The following is a 10,000-nucleotide window of genomic DNA, read 5'->3' on the forward strand; positions in this document are numbered from 1 at the left end:
ACAAAAGCCACACTTAGGTACAAGATTAGGCTTGAGAGAATGGATGATGCAAGAATAGCAAGGAAGGTGTACCTGTGGAATGAAAGTGGAAGCAAATGGAGGAAGAGGTGCATGAGAATGACAGACAGGAATGGATTACAAGTTGTGTGGGCGATAAGAATGGTTGGGAGGAATCAAAATGAGCGTGAATGGGTGGTAACAAGAGGAGGCAGAGTGAGAGCTGAATGGGATGTGAGAAAATGGAAGAATGAGATAGACAAAGAAATGAAATGTGTGGGACTGAATGAATGGAAGAATGAGATGGAAAGAAAGAAGACCCTGGAATGGTACAAGGAGAAAGAGGCCCCGAGGTATGAAAGGTGGTATGATGGAAGCCTGGGCGGTGATCTTCTCTTCCGAGCGAGGGCACAGTGTATGGATGTGAATGCAAGGAGTTACAGGTGGTCTGAGTCCCGCAGCAAAGTGTGCCAGATGTGTGACATGGGAGAGGATGAGACGGTGGAACATGTGGTGCTGGAGTGTGTGAAGTATGCCAGAGACAGGAATGAGGTGATGCAAGTGATACTGACTGAGTTAGGGCATGATAGGAATGAAAGAGTGGAGAAGACAGGAAAAGAATGGATGGTGTTGTTGCTGGGACTGTGTAGAGAGGCGAATGAAAGGATGATTGAGGCGGTGAAACAGTTTCTGCAGAGCATGTGGCGTGCCAGGTGTATGAACAATTAGGATAGAGGATGCTGTTCGTTTCTCTTTTTTTTTTTTTCCCTTTCTACAGGAGTTGCCGATCCAAAGGCCTGGCTCAGGAGTGGCCCTGTGCCACCAGTACCATCAAGATCAAGATCAAGATCAAGTTGCAGGGAGTGAGGGAGGCAGCCACAATTATCCATTATCATCGGCGACACCATGGCTCCTAAGAAGGTAACATGGCGACCATTTTACATTCATATCATCTGGCTATCAATAGACACAAGAATGGCGGCGGGGGATAGGTGTTAATAGGAAAAATTAGCAGATATATGATGGCGGTTGGCGGGGAAAGATCAAGTGATGGGTGATGCCGCGCCGTTATTAATTACACCTTTATTTAGCGATTTACAACCCACACGCCTGTCCGCCAGTAATGGGCAGGTGTGGCCGGCCATCTTGAGCCCTAAGGGACGAGGGGACAAGGGGAAATAAGAGAAATATGGCTCAAAATGCCTCATTTTATTTTCCCGACTTTGAACGAAATTTCACAAATCACTTTTTCATTTGTGGAATTGTGTGTGTGTGTGTGTGTGTGTGTGTGTGTGTGAGAGAGAGAGGGAGAGGGGAGGGGGCACCTGGGGGACGGAGGAGGGGGTGAGTTCGTAATTTTTTTTTTCTTTTTTATGTAGGAAGGACACTGGCCAAGGACAACAAAAATCCAATAAAAAAATATGTCCACTGAAATGTCAGTCCCATAAAAGGGTCAAAGCAGTGGTCAAAAATTGATGAATAAGTGTCTTGAAACCTCCCTCTTGAAGGAATTCAAGTCATAGGAAGGTGAAAATACAGAAGCAGGCAGGGAGTTCCAGAGTTTACCAGAGAAAGGGATGAATGATTGAGAATACTGGTTAACTCTTGCGTTAGAGAGGTGGACAGAATAGGGGTGAGAGAAAGAAGAAAGTCTTGTGCAGCGAGGCCGCGGAAGGAGGGGAGGCATGCAGTTAGCAGGATCAGAAGAGCAGTTAGCATGAAAACAGCGGTAAAAGACAGCTAGATATGCAACATTGCGGCGGTGAGAGAGAGGCTGAAGACAGTCAGTTAGAGGAGAGGAGTCGATGAGACGAAAAGCTTTTGATTCCACCCTGTCTAGAAGAGCAGTATGAGTGGAACCCCCCAGACACGTGAAGCATACTCCATACATGGACGGATAAGGCCCTTGTACAGAGTTAGCAGCTGGGGGGAGAGAAAAACTGGCGGAGACGTCTCAGAACGCCTGACTTCATAGAAGCTGTTTAAGCTAGAGATGAGATGTGAAGTTTCCATTTCAGATTATAAGTAAAGGACAGACCGAGGATGTTCAATGTAGTAGAGGGGGAGAGTTGAGTGTCATTGAAGACGAGGGGATAGTTGTCTGGAAGGTTGTGTCGAGCTGATAGATGGAGGAATTGAGTTTTTGAGGCATTGAACAATGCAAAGTTTGCTCTGCCCCAATCAGAAATTTTAGAAAGATCAGAAGTCAAACGTTCTGTGGCTTCCCTGCGTGATATGTTTACCTTCTGAAGGGTTGGACGTCTATGAAAAGACGTGGAAAAGTGCAGGGTGGTATCATCAGCATAAGAGTGGATAGGACAAGAAGTTTGCTTTAGAAGATCATTAATGAGTAATGAGAAGAGAGTGGGTGACAGGACGGAACCCTGGGGAACACCACTGTTAATAGATTTAGGAGAAGAACAGTGACCATCTACTACAGCAGCAATAGACGGTCAGAAAGGAAACTTGAGATGAAGTTACAGAGAGAAGGATAGAAACCGTAGGAGGGTAGTTTGGAAATCAAAGCTTTGTGCCAGACTCTATCAAAAGCTTTTGATATGTCCAAGGCAACAGCAAAAGTTTCACCAAAATCTCTAAAAGAGGATGACCAAGACTCAGTAAGGAAAGCCAGAAGATCACCAGTAGAGCGGCCTTGACAGAACCCATACTGGTGATCAGATAGAAGGTTGTGAAGTGATAGATGTTTAAGAATCTTCCTGTTGAGGATAGATTCAAAAACTTTAGATAGGCAGGAAATTAAAGCAATAGGACGGTAGTTTGAGGGATTAGAACGGTCACTCTTTTTAGGAACTCGTTGAATGTAAGGCAAGAAGGAAAGGTATATGTTGACAGACAGAGCTGAAAGAGTTTGACTAGGCAAGGTGCAAGCACGGAGGCACAGTTTCGGAGAACAATAGGAGGGACCCCATCAGGTCCATAAGCCTTCCGAGGGTTTAGGCCAGCGAGGGCATGGAAAACATCATTGCGAAGAATTTTAATACGTGGCATGAATTAGTCAGAGGGTGGAGGAGAGGGAGGAACATGACCAGAATCGTCCAAGGTAGAGTTTTTAGCAAAGGTTTGAGCGAAGAGTTCAGCTTTAGAAATAAATGTGATAGCAGTGGTGCCATCTAGTTGAAATAGAGGAGGGAAAGAAGAAGCAAAGTTATTGGAGATATTTTTGGCTAGATGCCAGAAATCACGAGGGGAGTTAGATCTTGAAAGGTTTTGACATTTTCTGTTAATGAAGGAGTTTTTGGCTAGTTGGAGAACAGACTTGGCATGATTCCGGGCAGAAATATAAAGTGCATGAGATTCTGGTGATGGAAGGCTTAAGTACCTCATGTGGGCCACCTCTCTATCATGTATAGCACGAGAACAAGCTGTGTTAAACAAAGGTTTAGAAGATTTAGGACGAGAAAAAGAGTGAGGAATGTACGCCTCCATGCCAGACACTATCACCTCTGTTATGCGTTCAGCACACAAAGACGGGTCTCTGACATGGAAGCAGTAGTCATTCCAAGGAAAATCAGCAAAATACCTCCTCAGGTCCCCCCAGCTAGCAGAGGCAAAACGCCAGAGGCACCTTCGCTTAGGGGAATCCTGAGGAGGGATTGGAGCAATAGGACAAGATAAAGATATGAGATTGTGATCGGAGGAGCCCAACGGAGAAGAAAGGGTGACAGCATAAGCAGAAGGATTAGAGGTCAGGAAAAGGTCAAGAATGTTGGGCGTATCTCCAAGACGGTCAGGAATACGAGTAGGGTGTTGCACCAATATCTCTAGGTCATGGAGGATAGCAAAGTTGTAGGCTAGTTCACCAGGATGGTCAGTGAAGGGAGAGGAAAGCCAAAGCTGGTGGTGAACATTGAAGTCTCCAAGAATGGAGATTTCTGCTAAAGGGAAGAGGGTCGGAATGTGCTCCACTTTGGAAGTTAAGTAGTCAAAGAATTTCTTATGGTCAGAGGAGTTAGGTGAGAGGCATACAGCACAGATAAATTTACTATGAGAGTGACTCTGTAGTCGTAGCCAGATGGTGGAAAACTCGGAAGATTCAAGAGCGTGGACACGAGAGCAGGTTAAGTCATTGCGCACATAAACGCAGCATCCAGCTTTGGATCGAAAATGAAGATAGAGAAAGTAGGAGGGAACAGAAAAGGGGCTACTGTCAGTTGCCTCAGACACCCGAGTTTCAGTGAGGAAAAGAAGATAAGGTTTAGAAGAGGAGAGGTGGTGTTCTACAGATTGAAAATTAGATCTTAGACCGCGAATGTTGCAGAAGTTAATGAAGAAAAAGTTGAGGGGGGTGTCGAGACACTTAGGGTCGTCGACAGAAAGGCAGTCCGACCTGGCGACATTTATGGTCCCCTCCCCAGATGGGGACTCCGAGGCTGGTGTAGGAGTCGCCATGATGATTTTAAAATTTTTGAATGAAGGATGTGTATGTTATTAGGTGCTTGTAGTTTTGTGTGGAGGAAGAGAGTTGTGAATTGTTCATGTTGACAAGTAGTTGGGTTTAGGAAGGGGGATAAAAACCCAGGGAGGATTTAGGATTCTTTTAATCTCTAACGTTTCGGCTGAATAGCCATCCTCAGAGAGACTGATTTACATGAGTGAAAACACACTATTTATAACAACATACAAAATTTTCTCATTTGACATTCGTACAGAGTATTGCCATCCTGGCGTGTACCTCACCTAATTTTATTTTCCTAGTCAGGTGGCATTATCCGCCTACGTGACGAGCCTTTACTGGCGGTTTTCCTTGTACCTGACCTGAGGGCCAATCTGGCGGAATTACCCACCCACCTGATTAAACCTTCTCTGTGGTTAATGACTTCCCTAGTTGCTATGAGGGCTGCCTCTATAGCTTTTCTCATTCTTTTCTTCAATCCAACTTTAATTTCTTTAGCCTCTTCCCATTTTGGTAGGTGTTTACATTTTTCTATGTGCAATACAAGGGAGTTTGATGTGTTGTGTTTTAAAACATCTCTCCTATGCTCTGTTATTCTTGTTTTAAGTCCCCTGCCTGTTTCTCCTATGTATTGCTTAGAACATAAGAACATAAGAAATAAGGGAAGCTGCAAGAAGCGACCAGGCTTACACGTGGCAGTCCCTGTATGAAACACTCCTACCTATTTCCATCTGTTATCCCCATCCATAAACTTGTCCAATCTTCTCTTAAAGCTCTCTAGTGTCCTAGCACTAACTACATGATTACTGAGTCCGTTCCACTCATCTACCACTCTATTTGAGAACCAATTTTTTCCTATCTCCTTCCTAAACCTAAATTTTTCAAGCTTGAACCCGTTATTTCTTGTTCTACCCTGGTTGCTGATCCTAAGAATTTTGCTTACATCTCCCTTGTTATAACCCTTATACCACTTAAAGACTTCTATCAGGTCCCCTCTTAACCTACGTCTCTCTAGAGAATGTAAATTTAACCGCTTCAACCTCGCTTCGTAAGGAATACTCCTCATCCCCTGTATCCTTTTAGTCATTCTCCTCTGTACTGATTCTAATAGACCTATATCTTTCCTGTAATGTGGGGACCAGAACTGCACAGCGTAGTCTAGATGAGGTCTGACCAGCGCCAAGTATAACTTTAATATTACTTCCGGCCTTCTACTTTTAACACTCCTAAAAATGAATCCTAGTACCCTGTTTGCCTTGTTTCTGGCTTCTATGCATTGTTTCCCTAGACGGAGTTCAGAGCTAACTATAACTCCTAAATCTTTCTCGTACCCTGTACCTACCAGAGTTTGGGTGTTTAATGTGTACCTATTGTGTGGGTTTCCTCTACCTACGCTAAGCACTTTGCATTTATTGATATTAAATTGCATTTGCCATCTTTCCGTCCATTCATTCATTCTATCTAAGTCTGTCTGCAAGGCGATGGCATCCGCCTCTGACCTAATTAATCTACCTATCTTTGTGTCATCCGCAAATTTACTAACATCGCTACTAATTCCACTATCCAAGTCATTGATATATAAAAGAAATAATAATGGCACTAATACTGATCCCTGTGGCACCCCACTAATGACATGACCCCACTCGGATTTCGAGCCGTTTATTAGCACTCTCTGTCGCCTGTTACCAAGCCATGACCCTATCCAACCTAACACCTTCCCATCTATCCCGTGCGCCCTAACCTTTCTCAGGAGCCTTTGATGGGGCACCTTGTCGAATGCTTTACTAAAGTCCAGATATAAGATATCATAACTATCACCATTATCTACTGCCTCGTACACCTTACTGTAAAAACTTAACAAGTTTGTCAGGCAAGACTTCCCCTTCGTGAAGCCATGCTGTGACTGATTTATCAAGTTATGTTTGTCTAAATGTTCCCTAATGTTCCTGGCTATTATTGACTCTAACATTTTACCTACAACTGAAGTTAAGCTGACAGGTCTATAATTAGACGCTAAAGTTTTATCCCCTTTCTTAAAGATGGGGTACTACATTAGCCTGCCTCCACATTACTGGTACCTCACCCGACTCCAGTGATTTCCTAAAGACAGAAACTAACGGTTCACTAATAATCTTTTTACATTCCTTCAGTACTCTGGGATATATTTCATCAGGTCCTGGTGACTTGAACTTTTTTAGCCTATCTATCTCCTGCTCCACTATCTCCCTAATTATGGAAATATCCGTCAGCTTCTCATACTCATCTGCTCTAAACACCTGTTCACTATCTGGCATATCCTGCATGTTTTCCTGAGTGAAGACAGTTAAAAAATAATCATTCAGAAGTTTACTAATCTCCTCCCCAGAACTAACCAGCTCCCCATCTGCTGCCTTTAATGGACCTACAGTATCCTTATTTTTCGTCCTGTATACCTGCTTTGTACAACCTTTGCATGGTATGCTGTACACTACGCTGTTATTATTAACAAGTCCGGTCTTTTAGTCCTCGTTACCTCACCAATTTTCTCTCCCGCTAATGTTGCTATTTTTAATCCTGTTTTAGATAAATATTTATTAATTATAGAAGCCTTGTCCGAATTTGGTACACATATATACCTCTCTCTTTCGCTAGTTGTACAGGGATCTTTATTCTCTTTGTTTTCACTTGTTATTTTCTTTGCCTTATTCTTAAGCCTAACAAGGAGCCCTTCAGGATAACCCAGCTTTTTGAAAGTTGATATAATGATATTTCTTGCTCTAGGAAGTTGTTGCTGCAAATTCTGAACGCTCTTAAGTAAAAACCAATAATCACACCAGATTTGACCCTCATGCTGTGGGCTGAAAGGTAGTGAATGAAATCGTCCTTATTGGTGGGTTTTCTGTAAACAGAAAAACTGACTCCTTCTTCTTCCCTCCAGATTACCGTATCTAGGAAAGGTAATCTATTGTCTTGTTCCTCTTCCACCGTAAATTGGATAACCTTATGGACTTTGTTAAGCAATGTTAACTTATTATTTATATTCGTGCCCTTTGGGACTATAACTAGCACATCATCAACATACCTAAGCCATGTTGAGCCTCTACTCATTATTCTTATAAAGTTATCAGTCTCTAGTGTTTCCATATACAAACATGCCATAACAGCACTTAGAGGGGATCCCATGGCCAGTCCCTTATGTTGTGAGTACTCTTGTCCCTCGAAAGTGAAGGCACCAAATTTAACACAAAGCTCAACAAGATTGATGTAGTCCTCCCTCGGGATCGGTAAATTTTCTTCGTTGATGTCTCCAGATGCCCTTTTTACCGCTTCTATCGCTCCTTCCACGGGGACGTTGGTGAATAAGGACTTCACGTCGAAGCTCGCCATCTTCTTGTCTTTAGAGGGCAGGCTGTGACTGCCCCCTTGTGTTGTGAGACACAAAGGGAAACGTTCAGTGAGGTCACAGCTGGGTTTAATGATAAGTTCACAGCACCCCCTGAACAGTGATTTAGACCTCACTGGGAGTAATTATCGTTTCGGCAGGTGTCTACTGCCTCCTCCTACGTTAAGTGCTTGTTTGTTTGTTTGTTGGTTAAGATATATCGATTTTTTTTTCACTTCAGTTTTTTTTTTTCAGTTTTATCTTTGAATATTTGTTTGTTTGTTTGTCCTCCTCTTCCTCTTCCTCCTCTTCCTTTCATCTAGACCTCTTCTCCCTTCCCATCTCCTCCTCCTCCTCCTCCTCCTCTTCCTTTCATCTAGACCTCTTCTCCCTTCCCATCTCCTCCTCCTCCTCCTCCTCCTCCTCCTCCTAGCCCAACCAACCCTAACCCCCACTCTCACTCTCTCCCAACAGACGGACCCCGATGACAGCGTGGTGAGCGAGGAGGGGGGGAGGAGTCAACCAGCGGAGGGGGGAGAGCACGACCCCTAATTTGAACCAGTGGTGACCTTGCTGGAAGTCTTCGTGGTCAGCGATGATGACCAGGAGGAGGAAATGATAAGATTGTGAGTTTCTAGGTCAGGTCAGGTCAAGTTGGTAATTTTTTTCTGAGTTTTTTTTTATTGTTTTATTATCTTATTGATAAATGTTGCTGGTAATTTTGATGTTTCTTGTTGTTAGGTCAGGTCAGGTCAGGTCAGGTCAAGTATTGATGGCAACTTTGCTGTTTTATCATTGTTGGGTCAGGTCAGGTTTTCTTATTGCAGATAAGCTATTATTATTATTATTATTATTATTATTATTATTATTATTACTATTGTTGGTATTATTATTATTATTATTATTATTATCATTATTATTGTCTTCTCAATCTCTCTTTTCTTTCTTCTTACCTCCTCCTCCTCCTCCTCCTCCTCCTCCTCCTCCTCCTCCTCCTCCTCATACTTCACCTAACCCCTCTTCATTTTATTAACCTAACCTAACATGCAGACCGTGCCAACCTAACCTAACCTCCCTCCCCAACAGGTGGTGCAAGCTGTTTTGTTACCACACCTCCGAGTCGCCCCCACAATGAAAGGAACAAGGCATGGGGGACATTAAGATTCTGAGGAACAAGCAGAAGGCTGTAAGTGGTTGGGTTAGGTTTGTGTGTGTGTGTGTGTGTGTGTGTGTGTGTGTGTGTGTGTGTGTGTGTCTAAATCTGGGGTAGGTTAGGTTAGATTAAGTTATGTCTGTGTGTGTGTGTGTGTGTGTGTGTGTGTGTGTGTGTGTGTGTGTGTGTGTGTGTGTGTGTGTGTGTGTGTGTAAATCTGGGGTAGGTTAGGTTGGTTTGGTTAAATTAAGTTAGATTAAATTGTGTGTGTGTGTGTGTGTGTGTGTGTGTGTGTGTGTGTGTGTGTGTGTGTGTGTGTGTGTGTCAGTGGGCCATTTTCACAGTCACTTGATAATGTCTCTCTCTCTCAGTGGGGATCTGGTATTTCCTGTCATGAATCGCCTCGTTTTGTCCAATAAGAGGGCTCCAGCTCTCCAGCATTACCAGATCAGGGGTTTTCCTTTTGTTATAATTGCTACCAAGTTAGGGATCGCTGACACCATGAAAATGACTGCGAAATCGGACTGAGGTGTTGGTAATGCTTGTTGACGGTTTGGTAAGACTCTTGTTGGAGACATTATCAAGTGACTGTGAAAATGGCCCACTGACACACACACACACACACACACACACACACACACACACACACACACACACACACACACACACACACACACACACACACACACACACACACACACACACACACACACACAATTTAATCTAACTTAATTTAACCAAACCAACCTAACCTAACCTACCCCAGATTTACACACACACACACACACACACACACACACACACACACACACACACACACACACACACACAGACACAGCTGAGAGAGAGAGAGAGAGACAGAGAGAGAGAGAGAGAGAGAGAGAGAGAGAGAGAGAGAGAGAGAGAGAGAGAGAGAGAGAGAGAGAGAGAGAGAGAGAGAGAGAGAGAGAGAGATATTGAAATAACATCACGGGTGCCTCGAACAAGCCTTTTATCCACCAACTGCAAACAGAATTACTTTTTTTTTATTTAAATTGTTGCCTGTGTAACATTCACCAAACTCTCTTTGCCCACC

The sequence above is a fragment of the Scylla paramamosain genome, chromosome 45 (genome assembly GCF_035594125.1).
Source record: "Scylla paramamosain isolate STU-SP2022 chromosome 45, ASM3559412v1, whole genome shotgun sequence".
Taxonomy (NCBI): Eukaryota; Metazoa; Arthropoda; class Malacostraca; order Decapoda; family Portunidae; genus Scylla; species Scylla paramamosain.